The sequence below is a fragment of the Anas platyrhynchos genome, chromosome 3 (genome assembly GCF_047663525.1).
Source record: "Anas platyrhynchos isolate ZD024472 breed Pekin duck chromosome 3, IASCAAS_PekinDuck_T2T, whole genome shotgun sequence".
NCBI lineage: Eukaryota > Metazoa > Chordata > Aves > Anseriformes > Anatidae > Anas > Anas platyrhynchos.
In genome coordinates, this window is record NC_092589.1 from 65,915,722 (window position 1) to 65,937,805 (window position 22,084).

A 22,084-nucleotide genomic window follows, 5' to 3' on the forward strand; every position below is an offset into this window, starting at 1 on the left:
TGAACTTGTCGTGGTTCAGCACGCTCTCTCAGATGAAGGGTGTGTTTTGGGGCGAGGGCACACTTGTGCAGAGCCTAAAGCGGCACAGACATGTTGCACGTGGACTCTACAGCTGCCCTCTGTGTGCGTGGAGCAATAACCACAGTCCCCAAGAACCGCAGTGCCTCCCACCTCCCTCCTCTTGTTGCCAGCAGCTACCCATGCCTGATGATGCCCCTTCTCCGGAAACCTTGTGGTTCCCCCACCATTCCTCCTTCACTCCACGCCTGTCCTAGGGCTCCCCTCTCTCTGCTGCCAGCAGCAGCACCGCAGCAATGCCGTCTGCCACCGCTGGCTGTGGGCTGGACGCTGCCCGGCACTGCTCTCTGGCTTCCGTAACAGGCAATCCTTTCTTTCAGATAATTGCTTTTCATGCTGTTAGAAACTCTTTAGGTTAATTTATGAACCATAGTGCTCCTATTGCCACTTCTGAGCAGCCAGTACCACTGTAATAAAATGTCTCGAGCACATCAGATCTCCAGAAACCCCTTTAGTCGGTTCCCAATCCCCATTAAAATTGCAGCAGCGGTTCATCTCTCCGGGGCTACGCTTGCTTTGAAAAACACTCGGCACACATCCTATGCCTCCGATGCGAAGCACGCTCCACGCAGCTGCGGCTTAGGCAATTCAGCCCCGAGTCAACGTGTCACAGCCAATCTGCAGCTACGACTGAAAAGCAGACACCCGAAGCAGAGGTAGGTCTGCGGGATACCCGTCTACAAAGACTGGTATTAAAGGGCATTAGACTGCTGGATGTAGCTAAGGCTTCTAGATTGGCTGCTGGTGATGTCACAGCCACCCGTGTGCCCTATAAATCTTTTTTTTGTTTTTATGTGCAAATGATGTAATGCCCACAAGCTTCCTCAGTCAGGGTTCATTATTTAATTTCTCAGGTGGCTGAAGTCTTAGGCTTTGTGGCGTCTGCGGCCACCCACGATGTGCTCTCTCTGCCCAGAAATGAACTTCCTCTTGTGCCTTGTTTTATAATTGGCATCCGCAGAATTAAAAGTCCACTGACCACTCCATGTCATGGGAACACTTGGGAAAGTATCTCTGGAATGATAAAACCATTTTGATCCCAAAATAATGTGTGCTTAAACTAAGGGCTTCTCTGATAGAAAGATGACAATTAGAGGCAACTTTCAATACAGCAAGAAAAACTTCAGTTTTCATGAGCAAATATCACTTGAAAATCACCACTTCCCAAGATAATATCCTTGCTTTATCTAATCATGTATTCCAGCTTTGACAGAATATTATCCTGAATTTTCTTTACTAACCTGGGAGTGCATTTTACTCAGTACACCCATGTCATTCCTGGGGGTATCATTTGCCAGCACAATCCCAAGGACTGATCTGTCTCCTGTTCCTCACCTGCTGGGGTCAGGTACCCTCACCTCACGCTTTCTTTTAATCCTGCTAAACTCTTGTCCTCAGTGTTGTTTTACCTGAATGCTTATAAATCCAAGGAGTTAATCACCCATGAAAAACAGTTTCCTGGACAAGAGGCTTTCCTGAACAGGTCCAATTGAGACCCTGAGAAATTAGCCTTCAGCATAATACTGCCTAGTGTAACTGTACTAAAACTAGGGTTTTTCTGAAAATAACTGGGACCCTTCACTTTTTGGCAGACTGAAATATTGTGCCTTACTCGCAATTAAAATAAATTGAATGGAGCAGTGCAGGGGTCAAATTATTACCATATAAACACTGATTAGCATTCCTTAAACTGTGTAAATCCTTAAAGCTTGAACGGATAATCTTAACAAATTGCAGTTGCTTTCATGAACCTAGAATCAAATGTCTCAAATAAAATTAGCTTTTAGAAGGGCCTGGTCCAAAGCCCACTAAACTTTATGAGAATCTCCTGCATCCCAAAGGCTTAGAGGAAACTGGGAATTGTTTCCTCATCACCAGAGTTATGAAGCTTGCTGAGGAAACACAGTATGGAAGACAATAGCAGATAAAGGCACATGTTTATACAGGAACTGAGAGATATGTGCAAATATATGCTGGCAGGCAAGTTCATTCTTCTATAGTAGTAAATTCATGCACAAGGTACTTCAGGTAGCAGTTATTTAATCTGAGTATCTATGCATCAAAAACATTAAAAGAAAAAGAGAGACAACATTTATCCACAGAATAAAATCTGGTAGGGACTGTTAATGTACAAGGTTGTGAATGACTAAAACACTATTTTCTCAAAGAACTTCAACAAAGAAATAACACCATGAGAAGGATGTGTTTTCATGCTGTATATAAGTGGCTCTTGCCCTTTCTTACAGTGAAAATTCAGGAAGAATACTTTTGGACAGGATGGAGTCTCAAAACAGTCTTTTACTTTCTCTCCGTTTAATATAAACTAGAAGTGGGAAGGTGACAACAAGAAAAAAAATTATATGGAAACTTTTTGCTCTCATCAGCACATTTTTTTTTTTTTTACTCGGGGAGAATTTTAGTTGTGGAAGAAGGAACAAGAACTAAGCCCTGTTGTGCAAGTGCAGCTCCTCAAAGGATTGACTCCCAAATATTTCCTCTTACATTTTTATTCAGTCTTTTATATGCTGAATGCATCTTGACCAGGGTTTCATCACCCATATTTCTGTCAGGTTTGAGCAGAGCAAATGTGCAAGAGGGCAGACTACGGACCAAGCACTTCTGGGTGCCTGCAGCCTGCCAGGTGAGCTGGTGACAAGTGGCCAGATGGAAAAGCCACCTCCTTTCACATCTCTGCAGCAGCCAGGCTTCATCCCTTGCCTGGTCATGCACAAGGGCTGCTGCTACTCAGGTCTCGAGATGTCAGCCTGGGGCTGACGGGCTGTGTCACTGAGGGTAAAAAATAAACACCCGAGCATCACAGGCTGCTGCTGGGCACCCTGGATTCCCATGAGAAACTTGCAAAGCTGGATAATCTGCGTCACAGCAGCGTGCAAACTGGGGGCCTGGGCGGGTTAAAAATACTGACTGCCACAGATTTCCCAGGCCATATATAGTTCACACATCTCACAGTAGCAGGAAGGAGATGCAAAGACATACAGAGACACAGAGAAGGAAGAAAGTAGCAGGGGATGCGTCTGCCAGCGTACAACAAAAATAGGTTAAAAATAGGTTAAAAATAGCCTGTGGTGCAACAGCTCTGTGTGGGCGCCGGTGTGCTCTGCTGTCTCAGGGCAGTATCTTGGCTGCCTATTTTCTGTGACGAGGAAAGGGGCAGGAAGGAAGCTTTCCTTTCCTGTGAGCAGGAGGAGAGAAAACTGCAGCTCTGCTTGTCTGAGCTGGCAGGTGTTTGCTCAGCATCCTGACGGACACCGCCTGGGCTGGGGGCACAGGGCCAGCACCTCGTGGGGCAGCAGTGCTCCAGCCACCCCACAGTGCCCAGGCTGGGTGTGCCCAAAAGGGCCTGCAGCCTGTGGCTTGAAAGGTGTGTGGAAATGCGTCTCCTCTTCCTCCCATGTTCCTGTTGGGTACTGAGCTGAGGGCAAAGCTGAGCTGTCCAACCCTGCCTTGGTGAAACCAAAATGCTGGCTCTGCCCACTGCCTTCTCGCTTAGAACCATAGAGTTGGAAGGGACCCACAAGGATCATTGAGTCCAACTCCTGGCACCACACAGGTCTACCCAAAAATTCAGACCATGTGACTAAGTGCACAGTCCAAACTCTTCTTAAACTCTGAGAGGCTTGGTGCTGTGACTACATCCCCGGGAGCCTGGTGTTGTCTCTCTGTGACAATCTCCACCACCTTCTCCTGTACTGGACCATGAAAGCCTTTGCCATCAGGCCAGGGTGCATGGCCTCACCCCCCTACACACCCCCCCAGATCTTTTTGCTTGTTGGGATTTCCAGCAACCAGATGGGCACTGCTGGTGCTCTAAAAAGTGCTTAAAAAAGCCACACAGTTCAGTGTGAGGCCAGATTTAATTTGTCTGTAAAAGTAGTAGGATTTTTATTTTTTGATTTGTTGTCACGTCCATCCTGCAGGCCCAGCTTCCCAGCCCATGACCAACTTCTATCAGCTCCCAGATGCTGACACGAGGCACTGAGAGGCGCCCAAGCCAAAAGCCTGGATTCCAAACATCCCTGAACTCTGGAGAAGTTCAAATCAGAGCACACATCTTCAGTGAGAAGGGGAAAGCTGTAACATGATCCCGGTCCTGTGCAATAGAGGTAACACTCAAGTGCAGTCTGAAGGTGACTTCCAGAATATGCAGTGCGGAGCGGAGTGGAGGAAGAGAAGAAAAAGCACGAAGGCATTTTTAATATGTGGAGAAAACAAATGCTCTAGCAGGGATCTGGGTATCTGCTGCCTGTGGGAGGGTGGGGAAGGTTGCTGACAGAGTAAAGGAGGGTAAGAGAGGTGGATGGACTCTGAATTCAAGAAGGAGTGATACCAAAGAGCCCTGCAAGCTGTCAGAGAGGTGTCAAAAGTTGGGAAGGAGAAGAAAGACAAAATCATGAAGGGAGCAATCCACCAGAGCATATCTTGCATATCTGTGATATCTTGCAACTGACAGCTGTTCAGGCTCACACCTGTCCCTGCCCTGCTCTCTGCCTGCCTTTCACATGGCCCCTAATCCCCCTCATGTCTCAGCTCCAGTTCTGGCTGCAGGGAAGGGCACTCTCAGCCAGAAGGGTATCATGGGGCACTGGCTATGTCCTGTGGGGGACATGAGCAGCATCACCCCCATTGTGTGCTGCTGGCAGTGCTTTTCCTCTGGAGCACAAGAAACTGAATGCTTCCCCTCCAGCCCTGCATCAGCCTCTTTTCATCAATCACTTGGGCATGTAAGTATCAAGGCCAGGCACTAACAATGTCAGCACGCACAAGCACAAATGCTTTTTTCACTCCACATCTGAATATGGACGATTTGATTTCCTTTTCCAGAAGGGCTCCTTCGATGACTCACAGAAAGGCAGCAAACAGCTTAGCTGGGTTTGCCTAGTGCTATATTAAGCCACCAAGTGTGTTTGGACATAACAGCCCCTGGCTGTGCCGGGAACATGCCCTGCGTGAGCTTTATCCCGAGCCGGGAGGGTGCCAGGCTGCAGGACTGGGCAGTCAGATAGGGTGGTCACCTTCAGAGATTACTCAGGGTTAGGGTCTAAGGTCAGTTTAATGTGCTGGCTGCTCTGGCCACGGCTGCAGGAGGGCGAGATGAAAGCCCCACACACGTGGTGTGTGTTAGGGGTGACTGTCTGTGCCTGCGCCCCTTCGCTGGGCCAGGGGAATGAGCTCCTGGGGGTGTCTGAGCTCCTGTCAGTGACTGTTTTGATGGCTTTTGTGCATCCCATAGCACCATAGAGAGTAAGGGATAGCTTCCTGGCTCTCACTTCCTCACTTAATGAATCCCACCACTAATTAGCTGACAGTAACATGCAGCTATTCTGGACTGTAGGTGGATCTTACCGAGGTCATAATGGTTGCGGGTAATGTAATTTATTACCCTGGGAGGTGCTTTGGGATACAGCGCATGAAGACCACTCGGGAAGTGCCAAAGCAGTATTACAAGTCAGTATTTTCCCCGGTAAGGTAATATGTTCCATACTCGCTGTGCGTTGGAGAAATAAAGCATCGAAGTTCCCCTGGCTCCAGTGCAACGCTGTCAAGGTTTCCAAACACATTGGTGGAAACAGAGAACTACTGTGCTAGAGAGGTGGGTCCCTCTTCGGAGCAAAAGGAGTGCAGGGCTTTCATTTTTTCTCCGTCACGCAGCTCTGAAAGCAAAACCTGCCCTGATTGAAAGGTGCCTGAGCTCCTGACAGAGGAGTTGAGCTGGGGCTGCCCAGCAGCTGGGGTCAGCAGCCCGGCCACACTGGGGCTCTGGCTGTACTCCGGGTGAACTCGACCAAATTAGCTGTACATGGTGCTGCATTCCCTCATTTCTCAGAGGATCAAAGCTGCTGGATCGAGTCCCAGCTTTCTGCAGATAAGCAGGTCACAGGATTAGTTTGCACCTATTTGCTGCTTGTAATACACCGTGTTACAGATTCCTCTGTATTTCCTGGGTTGTACCCATACGCACTGGATGCTTGTGGTCACATTTTTTCACTTTAGTCGCCTGAGCTAATCTAGTGACCCGAGATACTTCTACAGACTCCCAACATCACCGCAGATTCCCTGGCACTGTTACACTGACTATAAACTGCTACTGCTATTCTTGCCCCAGCCCTCTTTATGATTCCCTTGTTTTATATAAAAAGCTCTTTCTACCACTCAAAAGGCTTCTCTCATAACCAGAGCAGCACGGGGGCAGGTGCAGCAGCTCTGGCTTTGATTAAGCCGTTTCTGAATGGTGGAGGAAGAAACACGAGACTATCTAGTTTGGTAAGCAATGAGGCATCCGTAATTCCTGAGCAAAATGCCTGTGAAAAACAGGGGGGAGAGGGAAGACAGTAATAATTGGAAATCCATTTCACTTGTATAAAAGCGTTAATTAGTTGTTTATCTGAAGGCATGCCGCAGGCTTCACAAAGACACACACGAGTTACAGCAATTAATTACTAGCAGGGTCTGGGAGACTGTCTCTGTAATTAAAATTTGTGACCAAGCAGCAGTGATGGATGATTCAAAAGCAAATAGCAAACCATATATAAATATATATATATATACGTTTCTCAAAAAAGATAATGTAGTTTTGTGTCGTAGGACTTAGTGAAAACTTGACTGTCATTTTAAAAATTGTTTAAGCAACAGGTACATATCTAATATGCTAGTGATACCTTTAAAATGAGTCAAATTTTAATTTTTTTTTTTTAGCCTAAAGAGTTTACCTGTCAGTACAAGCAGACACATATTGAAACTATGCAGGTATGTACATCATATTTGGCAAATAGATTTGGATGAAAAAACAGAGATAGAATTGAGAAAGAAAAATGTATTTTCAGAAAGATGTATTTAATTTTGGAACTCAAGATCATGACCTAATGTTCCTATTTTAATTGAAAAATAAAAATAAATTCCTGAGTCCAAAGTACTCTGTTGATTTGAAGATAAATATTTTTTCCAGTTCTCACACCCCGCTAGAGTGGTAATAGATAGCACATGCTGCCAGTGTCTGTCCTCTCCAGAACATAAAAAGTTTTTAAGGACAGAATGAAGGAGATATTTAAACAGAGGCATCTGGACAACGAAGAAAAATACATGGCAATGCTTTGGACAAAGCATTTAAATGTATTATTTCATTTGTGAGTATTATGCTGTGTATAATAATAGAATAGCACTGAATTAAACTTGCACAACTCCAGTGGGACTGGAAGCATCCTGAAGATTTTGGCTTTGGATCCTTCTTTATGACATTTTTTTGAAAATATGGGATGGCCAGGGAGTGAAGACCATTCCCAAAATAAAAGTGTTTCTTAGCATTATTTTCATAGGCTATTTTTGACAAGGCTGACTGATTGAAAATGATTTCCAATGACTGGTTTCAAAAAGTGACACATTTGTCTTTTGTTGTTGTGAACCATTCAGTTCACATAGACTAAAAATTACTCCTAGCCTCTTTTCAAAAATGTTTTTGGTCAGGAGATTATGACAAACTGTGAGTATTGTCCAGGCTCTATCTGAGCTGCGTTCATCGCAGACAATGATTGTGGCATCTGCTTTGTGGCTGACTTAACACCTGCAATCAAGATTTTTGGAGGCACTGGAGTTAACTTGTGTTAACTGAAATTTCTCATCTCTGCTTTCAGCAAGCCACCAAATGTCAACTGTTTTCAGGAGTATTATAGCCAAGAAGCCAACAGGAAGGTTTGCTAAAATGTTTCCATGTAGAAAACAGAAAAATAAGCAGAATCAAGTACAAACTGCATATAGTACAGTACAGCCTGTTTCTTATAGCTCTGTCCAGAGGTAAAGAAAATGTTTCCCTCGGTGAGGTCTTGCAGTACTGTCGGGAAACTTGTAAGGGCTCCTCAAAAGGGAATGAGCTTAAAGCAGTGAGGTTAACTTCTCTATGCAAGCACATGATAGCAGTGAAATATGGGATCATATGGAAGTAGCTTGCCGTAGAAGGTATTCCCCTTTCATAGGCAGCAAATCACAAATTCAAAGCAAAAAGTTGCATGAAATGGAGCTGTAACTCTATATCTAAATATGTAATTCAATTATAAACTGAGTATCTTGGCCACTGGCCAGAAGAGAAGGAATGTTCAATTAATCCATGTATAAAAAGAGTTCATATTGAAACACTGAAAAATAAAAATCAAAGACCTGCCCTTAATTGTAACCCAATGCTGACAAAGGAAAAAAGAAAAAGAAAAAGAAAAAGAAAAAGAAAAAGAAAAAGAAAAAGAAAAAGAAAAAGAAAAAGAAAAAGAAAAAGAAAAAGAAAAAGAAAAAGAAAAAGAAAAAGAAAAAAAGAAAAAGAAAAAGAAAAAGAAAAAGAAAAAGAAAAAGAAAAAGAAAAAGAAAAAGAAAAAGAAAAAGAAAAAAGAAAAAGAAAAAAAGAAAAAGAAAAAGAAAAAGAAAAAGAAAAAGAAAAAGAAAAAGAAAAAGAAAAAGAAAAAGAAAAAGAAAAAGAAAAAGAAAAAGAAAAAGAAAAAGAAAAAGAAAGAAAAAGAAAAAGAAAAAGAAAAAGAAAAAGAAAAAGAAAAAGAAAAAGAAAAAGAAAGGAAAGGAAAGGAAAGGAAAGGAAAGGAAAGGAAAGGAAAGGAAAGGAAAGGAAAGGAAAGGAAAGGAAAGGAAAGGAAAGGAAAGGAAAGGAAAGGAAAGGAAAGGAAAGGAAAGGAAAGGAAAGGAAAGGAAAGGAAAGGAAAGGAAAGGAAAGGAAAGGAAAGGAAAGGAAAGGAAAGGAAAGGAAAGGAAAGGAAAGGAAAGGAAAGGAAAGGAAAAAAGAAGAAAAAGATTGTAAATAACAATATTGCTTGCTAGTTCGTTAGGCTTCTAATTTGGATGCTAAAACACTCATGATGTTCCTTAATGATGAAGGATGAGACCAACATTTTTTCCTTTGCCGACAAACCCGACTGCAGCTTTTCTTGAGCAGGAGACTTTTTCCTTTCAAAATAACACCTACCTAAATGATCAACCTTACAACATAACTACTAAGAGCTAAGTTATGAATCAACAAGAACGATGGTGAGTCAGCATGAAAAAGCAGATAAATCTCAGATTCTGAAAAACAAGGCTAGCGGGAAAGTAAGGATTTAACTTGCATCTTTCAATGAATGCTTTTCTTTCTTTCCTTTTTATAGCTGTACAAGAGAGATAAAGTCAAATAACAGCAATGAATAACTGACACCCCAGTGTCAAAAGTAACATTAAAAATACTTATGAAATTGGGAATTTGGGCAGGAATTTACAGTTGTTCCTTAGGATAAATTAAACAACAAAAAAGAAAAGCTTACCACTAGTAGAGTAATAATCCACACCAGGGAAGGCATAAAACTTTAAGCCATGAACTGAGGCCAAGTAAAAAGTCATTACTAAATTAGCAGAGCCGAACTTTAGTCAGCCAAGACTCCCCTTTCTACCAGTTAATTCAGACAGTTAGTCCTCTCCTCCTTGACAGCCATCTGCGCCTCTTTAAGTTGTCATATTTGGTTTGATTGAAATGTTCACATAGTAAAAAAAATAAAAATAAAAATCCAGAACTTTGAGACAGCAGGAGTCTTACTGACAAGCCTTGTAAAAATCAAACCTATTAAAAAAAAAAAAAAAAAAAAGCACTCCACAAAGAAGCCAACAGATAGACATTTTATTGGGGTGGGCTTATTGAATTGTGAATTGCACAGTAACAAGCTTACAAAGGTCAGCCAACCATGTTATCCAAGACAATTGCAAATCTCACCCCAACAATTTGATAACGTGCCTCTTTTGCAGCATTATGTGGAATCCCCTCCAAATAGCCAAAAAGCAATGAATATTTTTCATGTTGGATCATCATCTAAGCATTGCTGTCTTCTTCCTAATGTCACCACACTGACGTGTCAGTGTGCTGTAAAGGAACACTTTTGCATGGCGGTTTATCAGAGTGTCTTGCACTGGAATATTGTAAGTACCAGCAGTCTTGACATGCTTTCTTGAGTCTTTGTATTCTTGCTATGCCATTTTCACATTCAGAGAGCTCTCTAACAGGAATCTTGCTCCTGTGCTTATGAAAACGTTCAGTAATTTCACACTTAGGAAAACAATAAAAAAAAAAAAGCATATTCTCAGCAAGTGCACACAGGAAGGCATATATGACACCTGCCAATTTGCTCAGCCAATGAGATAGGCACTTCACAAAACAGCTTGTATTTTTATATATATATGTAGAATAGATAGATAGATAGATAGATAGATATAGACATAGGTATAGGTATAGGTATAGGTAGATATATCTGTCCAGAGAACCTTGTAAAATGACTATAAATTTGCATTAAAATAGAAAAAATATTCAAGACCAAGAAATTGGAAACAGCCTACTGGTGTCCAAATAAAGAGTCTTATTTTTTTGGTGGGGGGGGAGAAGAAGGAAGGAAGGAAGGAAGGAAGGAAGGAAGGAAGGAAGGAAGGAAGGAAGGAAGGAAGGAAGGAAGGAAGGAAGGAAGGAAGGAAGGAAGGAAGGAAGGAAGGAAGGAAGGAAGGAAGGAAGGAAGGAAGGAAGGAAGGAAGGAAGGAAGGAAGGAAGGAAGGAAGGAAGGAAGGAAGGAAGGAAGGAAGGAAGGAAGGAAGGAAGGAAGGAAGGAAGGAAGGAAAGAAAAAGACCCTGAAAATGTCTGAACATTTTCTTCGCCTAAAATAAAAAGTTAGTTTAAAAGGCAGGTAAGTTAAAATCAGTATGTTTCTGCACAGCAGAAACTCATTATGGTACTACAGTATTTGATTCCTCGTATAAAAAATATGGGATATGAAATGAATGGTACCTCAGATCTACTACAGAAGACAATTCATAATACTGAAAAATCCCAGGAAATTTCAATGGTGCATGGCTGCATGTCTTAGCTTTAAAAATTTTGGAGGATTTATGATCCACTTGCAAAGAAACAGTAAAATTGTGGGTGTAAAGAAGCACTTCATAAAATCCTTGCATAATTTTTTACATATACCTAAAGAATGTGCAGTCAGCAAAGCAAAACGTGGAAATGTTAACATCTTTTTCTTTCTCATTCTAGCGTGACTTTTTCTAATTTAAACAGCACCGTATGGGAAGTTCCTCTGTTTTTAAAGATGAGACAAAGGGGTGATATTATGCCTTTGAAGACACACATGCTGATTTTGTGTGTGTGTGTCTTGTTAACTTAATTCAAAATGTACACAGGAAAAAGATCTCCTTTCCCATGTAGGTAACTTTAAATCCCATGATAACTTTTATTATTATTATCATCATCATCATCATCATCATCACCATCTAATCAACGATGGCCATGTCATTGTATCATTAAATTTACAAAGTGTATGAAGATTTGTTATTCCAAAATATACATTATACTTCTGGTCACCTGTTGAACTCACATCTTTCTATTAAGCTGAACTGAATTTCAATAATTATCACCAGTTATGATAAATACAATTTTTGTGTTCACAACACAAAGAAATATGGAGCTTAATTCTACCACTAAGATTTTTGAAGTGATACCCCAAAAATTCCCTGTGCATCTTTCTACTGGTTTCTCCAGGCCTTGATGCTGGTATCAAACAACTAAGTCTAAGCAAATCTGTAGAAATGTAGACACAGAAGTTGATTATTCAGTGATTGGCACATTTTGTCAGGTGTTAATACCACAATATCGGACATCATAAATGGTGAAAAAAAATGCTTTTTGTCCTCTCACACACATTCACATGTGTATATTCTCATACCTATGGTGTCATAGTACAGATTTTAATTGTCTAGTGAAAACCTGGACATGAGATCTGATTTTATATGTAACGTAACAAAACTGCCATTGTCAGGTAGTAACGCTAGATCACAGCCTAAGGGTGAGGTAATTTGTGTCTTGAGCTATCAAATACGTCTTCATGACATATGTGAAACCCAGGGAGTTTTGCTAAGCATTTGCAACCAACAGAGCGTATGAAGCACACAAACAAACTACAATCCACTTAGGTGTGATCAGCTGAACAGCTGAAGTTCGTGCTCACAGTGATCTCACCTCAAAGGTCATTAAAAAAGTAATGCAAGAAGCTGTTCTTCCCTTTCCCTCACTACTATCTGCACTGTGTTTTTTAGAAGAAAGAATCACACAAAACAAAATGTAAACTCATATTTAGAAAGTTTGTATCTGAACCATCCATGAGGCCTTTCCTTTTTCCCAGTTCGAGTTCTGTTGGTCAGCTAATCTGTACCACATAAGATCACAAATCACATTTGTTTTTCAGTGCATGCTATTTTTCATGCTGTCTCAGGAGCCCTCACCCATGGTTGGCTCCTCTCATCCCATTTCATTCGTTGTATTGGCAGATGGCTTAAACCGTGGAGAAGTGCCTGGACTTTGAATGCATAATTATTTTTAATAAACATACTGTGCACCATATATCTTCTGTTTCATAATCCTCACCTAGCCCCCATGTCTTCCTTTCCCATCTCCTAGTTGGGCTGAATTCTCCACCAGCCCCAAAGTATCTGCCCCGAGCTCACATGCAGCTGCAACTACTTGTCTTCATGTCCGTGGCAGAGTGGGTGCACTCCTCATTCACAGATGTAAAACTGTGCCAAAAAGAGAAGGAATTCTTCATACAAATTTGAGGCATAACCAAAGTTACTTCTCAGCAAAGAAATCTTGGAGGGCTGTAAACAAAAGATCATCATATCCCAACCTTTCTGTAGCTATAATATTCTTCCCAGCTCCCCTTTTATAATACCCTGTAGTTTGTGACCACATTTGGCAAAAGCTTATTTTTCAGTCTGAAAGTGGAAGAATTTTGCTTATCTCTCACATTCATTATTATGTGATTAGACAGTAGCCACCACACTCTGTAATTCTGAAGTGAAATGAGGAATTTGTGAAGATTTACAGCTGAATGTCTAAATGAAGCTTGGAAATATATTTCTACAGAAATAAACTTGATTTTTGACTTAGTATTGAGTATGCATGGCTTCAGAATACTGAGGAAAATCACCATAGCAGGAAATTTCCATGCTGACAAGCTCAGATTGGTGCCACAGTTATGATCTAATTGGGGAAGGAAATGCCTTATGAGAAAGGCTTACAGGCTGGGGTCAGCAGCCCCACTGAAGCAGCATCAGGGGCATGCGGTGCTTGGGCAGGACTCTCCGGGTGGCAGGCAGGTACTTCTGGAGCATGCTTTACCTTCTAGACTTGTTCTATATTGGAAAATGCTGTCACCTTCTGAAAGGTGCCATCCATTGCAACAAAACAAACCACCCATAACCCCCATCAGGGCTTGTAACACAGTGGACAAAAGACACAGGTGGGCAGCTTTTCACACATCAGGTTTTGGAGAAGTGGGAGAGAGAGACAAGAAGGAGCTGCCTCAGGCACACTTCCAGGTGGCGGGGTGCAGGCCTCGCTTCCAGCCATTTGGGGGCTGTGGAGAGGGAAGCCATGCCCACATCTCTGCCTCCTCACTGGCTCCTCCAATGCATTGCCTGGTCTGGGTGGGCTGGGGCAGGCCCTCAGGGAGTACTGCTGTGTGCTTTGGCAAGTCATGGCTGTGCCCTGTGGGGATGACAGGGGCCGTTTAGGGCAGCGCAGGATGCCAAGGCCTCACTGAAACGGTATGCAGACAGTCACACCATCTAACTTTAGCCACTGAGCTGAGGTGGCTGGGAGAGGAAGTTAGTCTCGCATGGCTTCCCCTGTGGTCCACGTCCTCCACAGGGAGATTCAGAGGCAGAGCCTAATTTAAGGAGTGGTGTTATGGAATGTGAAAACTCTCGCATTTTCTGCTGTCAGAGCTCATTAGGATTTTGCCTACAAGTATCCTCCAAGCAGCGGCATCTCAGCAGTGCAGGGTCCCCACGTCAAGACACAGCATGGGTGCCCCATGCTGCTGAGGCCACTGTGCTGCCTGGGCCACCCAAACCCCTCTCAGCTACATCAAAGAGCTCTTCCCGGAGCTCATTCACGAGTTGTCTTCAGAGTTTGCCCGGCTGAAAAGTGCGGTGGCATTAAACTGTATACACAGATATTTTTTTTTAAACAAACAAAGCCTCTGAGTCTGACAGGCAAGGGCAGGGATGGGATTAGGCAAACATCCTATACAGACGGTTCCTCTTTCTGTCTGTCAGCTTGTAAGTGCTTTCTCTTCTGGAACTATACAGTACTAACTGAGCCGGAAACAGCTATTTAAAAAGTGATTATAATGTGACATTTTTGTTTGACCTAACATCAAGCCATGTGCAGCTTAAATGTCAGCAAAGCTATTTACTATCGGGGCAGACAGGCCCTAGCATGCTTAAATCTACCCAGTGTCTTAAAACTGCTTGCTGTCTCCACTCAGTGCACATGAATGACACTGAAGCCAAGATGTAAAGTAGAGCACTCCGTAAGCTGTGATGATTGACTAATATGCTGGGTGGCACAATGCATTCAGCTGGAGGCTCACAGAGAGGAAGACAAAATAATGGATAATTAAAGTCAATCTCAGGTTAGAAAGCAGAGGCCCGTGCAAAAGGTTTCCTTGGATTAGCAAGAGAATGCCAAGAGCTGGTGCATTTCTTCCTGGGATATTTGAGGAGCTCAAATATTCGGACAAATATAGCAAGTGGATTTTTTTATTATTATTATTATTATTATTATTTTTATTAGTGCACATGATGCTTTAGTCACATGAGAGAGGAAGGACCACAGCCCCGAGCTGTTGCTGCAGATTGTGCCCTTAGCAGTCTCCTTCCAGGCTGCAGCCCCGCAGTAGGGCATGGTGGCCACAGGGCTGTAGACCCACAGGACTGGTGGAACACATATCAGGCCATCCAACTGTGGCTGCCATGTGGGGTCGCAGAAGGAAAGGGAGGATTTGGAGCTGCCTCACTCCCTACTCTGCAAAGTAATAGCCCGGCGGTAGGAGAGCGTGCGGCTGCGGCTAATTGCGTGCAGCTCTGTTTGTGAGAAGCACGAGGAATGAAGCAGTTTCAGGTCCTGCAAACATGCACGTGCACTTACAGCTATAATGCTGCATGCAAAGCTATATGGTATTGTGAGCTCTCCCTGGAAGACAATGAACTGGTTTACAGCGGATGAAGATAAGCGTGCTTATAGGTCCTTAGTGGGACTGGAGGCATATATTTGGACAGTGTTCCAGTCTGACCTCCTTCTCAGAGCCTAAAATAACAAACAAATCAGTGTGCCTTTATTTTGAAAAATGTTGCTCACAGTAATAAGGGTGGGTGGGGGAACTCAGCAGGAAGCGAAGCTGTGATAAAACTTCCATTTTGTACTTTCTTGTATGTCAGAAAAAAAAATACATTATAATTCAGGGTGCCTTTGAGGGTTTATTTTTCTTTACATTGTTACATGCCTGATCACATCTGATTTTGGAAGTTAAGCAGGGTCTGACTTGGCTGGCATTTGGGAGACTGCTGAAAATGCTGTAAACTTAGAGCTTAAACTAAACTCACTATATGAATGCACAGTACCCAACAGCATGACTCTGGGAGGGGGTACAAACAAGAATATTCACTGTTTTTCCATATTTTTAAATACTGCTTTGCTCCAGATTAAGCAACTGAGATAACAACCATGGCCAAAAATAATATCATGATTCTTAAATAAGCATTTTTTCAAATTTACAAAAAAAAAAAAAAAAGGAGAGAGAAAGAGAATGCTCATCCGTACTAGTTAATACTTTCTAAAGATCAGAGAAAAAACCTTTGAGCAATCTGATCATCAGGTCATTAGAGATAGGAAATAAATTCTTTAATTTCTGTCTGCTTACTAAGTGTTGACAGTAGCAAGGGACTGTAAAAATCCCTTCAAAACTCATTTAAGTTTAATAAGTGAAAACATTATAAGCTTTTTAACAGAAAAGAAATGAGAGGTAGCCAGAGTACTTTTTTTTTTAAACATGGATTTTCATGTTGTTCTTGGTGTTTTCAATGACAAAGGGCTTAATTATACCATATAAAGGCTCCTTTCTTCTTGCTTTACCTTAGAGAATTCCAGAAGATCAAGGCTGGTCTGTTATGATTTCGCTTGGAGGTTCCCAAGCAAAAGTTAAAACATTCACAAAACTTTTCTTCAATAAAAATGCTCAACAGTCATTCATATTAAAACAAATATAATTTTAGAAAATAACAAATAACGAAAACTCCCTTCCTTTCTTGCTTTCTTATCAAATGTCAACAGTGTGTCCCTCTCAGATCCTTAATGGGCCTTGTGGTCCAGGGTGAGCTTCATTTTTTTTTTCTCCTCCCCCCAAAAACAATTAAAAAGGTGGATTATAATGAATGTATTACAAAGTAAATAAACAAAAGAAATATCCTTGAGTATCTTTCTTCCATTCTGAAGCAAGAAATAAATATGATATGGCAAAGCAAGGCAAGCTTCACATGCTACAAGCCTCTCCCAGGTAGTGTCTGAGATGCACTTATTCAGTTTTGCATTTCTTCTTTGTTACACTGAAATGTGAGGGATTTCTAAATCCTGATTTGGATGCATCCCCTAGCAGCAGAGAAAAAATGACAATTACTGAAGCAAGGCAAGTTGTTTTCAGTTTAGCAGGTTTTTTCTAAGCCAGGCTTGTGGTTTCATTTAAAGTTTGAATGCTTCCATTCTCTGAGAAGCCCAGTGGCTTTTCAATAGCTGAAGATCAAATGATGTTAATCAGCCAGTGTGACCTAATCCTCTAATTCAGATGCCTTTTTACATTAGAAATGTTCTGCTCATGTAAGATCAGTTTGCTTTTAAACTGACTTTTTTTTTTTTTCTGTTAAATGTGCTATTCTCAAAGTTCTGTTCCATGCTTCTCGCATCTGTTACTTCTATGCAAATAAAGGAAGATTGTCTTTTCTTTATTTTGCAGGTTTAGGTAGGCCGTTCCTAAGGGTTTTGACAGAAAATCAGAAAAGAAAAAAAAAAAAAAAAAAAAAAAAGACTAAGATGTTATACAACAGCCACAAGGGGAATATTTTTATTTTTGTAGTGGTCCTACAGGTCGTCTACACTCCCAATAGCTGAATCCCATATGCAATGTCCCTCAGCTCTGTGCATCTGCAGGTAGCTGGCAGATTGCAGCCACACCGGACGTGCAGGACCACAGGAGGGAAAACAGCCTGCTGCATACCTGACGGTGGACACTGCCTCATGCAGGCATGAGCAAGGGTGCAGCTGGGTGACCTGCAAACACAGCCTGTCAGACTTGGCAGGTTTGCTGACATTAACACTGGGAGAGCTCCTGAGCTATCCGAGCACCAACAGACGGACCATCAGCACAGGTTGTGTCTACTGACCTCCACAGCAGTTTTCAGTAAGGAAAGCTGAATGAGCAGATCCTAACCTATTTGTTAGGCCACATGCATTTAACTGCATTAACCACTTCCCTTCATGCATGTGGAACGAAAACTCTACAAAGCCTGAACATGGCCTTTACTCCTACAGGCAACACACGGACATCTGAGTTTCTGCACAAATCCAAAGGCCAGAACCTCCTGAAACATGCAGCTCTCTGGTCAAGTGCAGTCTTGAGTGTTAATGACTAGCACAATTGAATTCTTACCCCTTTTGCTTACCTCTGGGCTGGACTTAGTCAATATTTTCACATAATAACAAGCCAGTAGTCAACACCATCAGTGTTGAACTCCTTCCTATGAACCTTGCCTGCTTGAACTATAGAGCAAGTCACAGCTAAAATACGTGGCAGAGAGGAAAGAGCCCCACGGCACACGCACAGGTAAGTTCAGCTGTTTGGTCTTGTCTGTAGCATTACTCAGGATTCTTGCTAGGATTTTTACTATCTACTTCTACATTGTTGCTAATATTACCTCATGTAAAGGAAGATATAATAAGGTTTGGAAAAAATAAAACATTTTACAGCATCTGGCAAATGTTTCTCAACAATTTTTCTCTTAAAGAGGACACCAGGGTTTATTGTTCCTGCGCAATAGTCTGTGATATGTAATCATCTTACATCTAGTGAACTGCACAACTTTTTTTTTTTTTTTTAAACCTGCCAGAAGATGACAAATGAATCTAATCAATTAATTAATTTTTCTCAGAATATTTCATCAACATGGAGCTTGCAGAATCCAAACTGGCAGAACACACAAGAGGTTTCAAAATCCCAAGCGCTACTATCGGCATTACGTTAAGTGAAGCACAAGCTGATTAAGATACACCTTCAAAGTAGTTAAAATTTCTTTCTCCGGTCATCTGGCATTTGCAGAGATAATTTTCATATTACTGTGCCAAGTGTGTAAAACATCCCTTTTCCCCAGTGCTATTTCCTTAAAGAAATTAAAACATATTTTTATCCTGGCATTTGACAGCACAATGTGGTCGAAGTAAGGATTTGTGGGCAAAGTGCGCCATCTCCCGATACCAAATAATATTTACTCAGCAGCAAATAATTTAGCGTTTCTCCTTTGGATTGCCATCTGTTACAGTGAAAGATGGGGAAAGAAAGCCATCTGGTGGAAGATTAATACTTAAATCTTAACATCAATATCCTTAAACCTTATCTGAATACCCTGTACGGAGACTTGGCAAATCATTGCTAAATTTTCTTAATTAAATAATAATAATAATAATTAAAAAAAAACTATTAAAATTGTAAGGAGCTGGGTATCCCAAATTTGTTCCTGTTTTCAGGCTACTTAGTCAAGAATAAAATTATGTCAGATTTTAATAGAGATAAAATCTGTACTATATTATGGTCCCCCAGCCCTACAGAAGTTGTATGTATTTAATACTACGCACAATACATATGATTAGTACTTGAAAATACTCATGAATTATAGCTCTAGTACTGTCCCAGGGTAGAAACCTGGGAGCAAGTACTGACAGGGTAGCAAAATACTGTAAATAAGCAGTTCTGTTTGCCTAAAAATTGTAAAGAGTTACAATGGTTGTATTAAGTACAAGTGTATCTCATGTATATTTTATCCACTTAAGCAGTATGTTCTAATGTATATATTTAAATAAATCTATTGCATGCTGTAAAAAGTAATTCAAGGCATTATTTTTAGCTGATGCCTAGGGAATTGTTCCCCATCAATATGTAAAATCATGCTGTTGCTGTGTTCAGCAAACGTTACATAGCAGCTTTCTGTTCTTCTGAACATGGCTGGAAACTTCAGGTCTCCAGAGCATTCACAGCTCCAAAGGCTTCAAATGGAGCAGAGTTCTTAAGTGCAATAGAAAATCAAACTGTGTATGTGGGCATGCTGAGTTTGGCAGCATTTTCTAAACCTATAGGACAGCTACAGCTGGGGACTGCAGCATAGCCTCATTAATGTCACAGGAGAATTGGTTCCAGAAATGTATCTTAAGGACACTGGTGGCAAAGAAATTATCACACAAAACTGAAAAACATGCCTCCTCATGTGTATAGTACAAGACTGATCCATGTTAAAAAAGTGTTAAAGAAATTGCAAAAACAAGTGGGTTATAAGATTTAAAGAGCTGTATATACTTAACATAGTATATAGAAACCTTCAGAAAGAGTTAAAAGACAAAATATCTGCTATTAGTTAGACTTAAAAATAGCACTGTTGAACTAGACACAACATCTTATTTAAAATACAAATTAAATTACTCTGTGTTATTTTTGTATTTGTCTAAGTTCAGAAGGTATGCAACTACTGCTCAGAAACCAGAAAGAATTCATTTGTAGCCACAAAGACTGCAAGATAAAGAAAGTTGATGAAGCTCTGGTGGAAAGAGACCTGTGAAGGACAAAGAGGCAATCAAAAACAGCTGGTATGAATTTATGAAGGACAAATCATATTTGACCAACCTGACTGCATCCTATGATGAAGTAGCTGGCTACATGGAGAAGGAAAGAGCAAGTGGATATAACAGATCTTGACTTCAGTCAAGCTTTTGAAATCATTTCCAGCAGCATTTTCACTCACAAACTGAGGAAATATGGCATGAGCAAGCTGGCTGTTGGATGAATTGAAAACCTCCTGTACTGCTGGGCTCAGTGGGTAGCAATTGATAGCTTGATAACCTGCCTGGATGCCTACAGCAGGTTGAATACTCTAGGGGTTGATACTAGGGCTCACATAGTTCGTTATCTTCATCAGAAACCTGGACAGTGAGACAGGACATACCCTCAGCCTACTTTCAGATAATGCTAGGGTAGGGGGAATGATTGACACACTAAAAAATAGAGCTTCAGTTCTGAAGGACTTTGAGAAATTTAAGGGCTGGGCTGCCAGAAGGCTTAACAGGTTCAAGGAGAAATATGCAACCCTGCACCTAAGGTAGAATAAGCCCTTCTGTTGGTACCAGCTGTGAAGAATGGAGCTGGTGATCAGCTCTGCTGAGAAGAACCTGGGGTTATGTGAAACCCAAGGCCAATATGAGCAACAGCATGCTCATCCCAAAGAAGGCAAACCACAGAGTAGGCCTATATTAGGGGCATGGCCAGCTGACAGAGGGGGACAGTTGACCTGTCCCCCTTTGCTTGGTGGTGGTGAGGCCCTGCCAGGACAGTGTCCAGTTGGGTGCTGCTTCAGTTCAAGTGGAGTGTCTACAGAGAAGGTCTACCAAGATGATCACCGTCTAAATCACTTCCCACAGAGGCTGACGGAGCTGGGCCTATCTCGTCTGTTGAAGAATGCAAGGGGTCACATAGTAACAGCCTACAGCTACTTGAAGGGGGTTACAAATAAGGCAGCTAAACGCTTCTTGGTAATACTAGGCAATAGAACAACGCACAATGGCCAGAAATGGCTTGGGATGTCCAAGGAGGATATTATTTACTTGGAAGACAGTTAACCCAGATAAATAAAATGTTGTCCTGTTTTGTTTTGTTTTGGAGGGGAGAACTAGGGACTGGATGGTTTTGAGAGCTGTCAAGGCAACACTGTAATCAGACCTACTTTCAGTGGGGAGGCTGGACTGTGCAATGTTCAAAGGACCCTTCCAACCAACCAACATTTCTGTGATTGTATACAAATGTAAAACTGATGTCTTCCCTTGTTTATTGTGGGAAGATAGCTTTTAAAGTGTGATCAAAATGCGCCTGGGCTGTATTATTTATTCGGGAGTGTGTTTAAGTATACATGGGAGCAAAAAATAAAAATACTCTGCCATCTGTTGATATCTGGCAAACTGCAGATGTTCTTTTCTGAAAGCAGAATATTTAATTGCCACATTTAAGCCATTGCCTGCTATTTCAACTGGTAACATAAAAATAGCAAAGAAATGCAATGCATTTTGAAAAGTTACAGATTTTAAAGTAATTCAGTGTATTTATTTAACTTGCAAAAGTGAGGGGAAGGGCCTGTAGCCATATTTCAGGAGTCTCTTACCTTAAAATTTATTGCAGCAACAGGGATAACCACACTCTTTTCTCTGAATAATTACATTAGCTTCTTTCCATTTACTATGATGCTGCTTTTTTTTTTTTTGGGGGGGGGGGGGAGAAAATAAAATAATAATAATAAAAAAACCCAACATGCTACATGTTTAAATGGTCATTGATGTGATCAGTTTTGACCAGAGAAGGCCTCACCAGCAGTTCTTGCTGTTGCCTGTAACAGCCCAGCTTCTACTTCTCTACATTTGTGGCAATTTTAAGATTTGATTAAAAGCTTCTGGAGTATGTGGAATTTAATCAGAAGAAAACATGCTGGTGAGCAAATATTGTGCAGCCTGTTATTACACTTCATTTTGACTCTTTCATCGCAGCAGAGTTATGTGACCTGTGTGTATACTTGTGTCACATTGTTGGAGTAATCTAGGCTCCTGTCCCCTCTCTCACCACCACCAGTAATTATCCCCTTGTAATCTTATCTACTCCTGTTCTTTCCTGCACGTGGAAGGATTTATTTTTATTTATTTTATTTATTTTTTTTTGTGGCCGTGGTAAGTCACCATGCTCCCGTTCTTACAGCAGCCATGGCCGCAAGCACCCGGACTTCTCCCGTTGCTTTCCTCCTCGTAACCGCGGCCTGAGCTGTTGTTATCAGTCTTCCTTGGGGTTAATCAAACAGCTA

At 41.5% G+C, this 22,084-nt stretch overlaps 1 long non-coding RNA gene across 1 annotated transcript; it reads left to right on the forward strand.

Annotated features, from left to right (window-relative positions):
* The first annotated feature begins 291 nt into the window (after window positions 1-291).
* On the forward strand, window positions 292-21,186 carry LOC119716462 (uncharacterized). Its single transcript, XR_011808383.1, has 5 exons — window positions 292-734; window positions 4,017-6,360; window positions 6,793-6,843; window positions 16,942-17,808; window positions 19,704-21,186. It is a non-coding gene; the product is annotated as an uncharacterized lncRNA (long non-coding RNA).
* The last annotated feature ends 898 nt before the right edge of the window (window positions 21,187-22,084 follow it).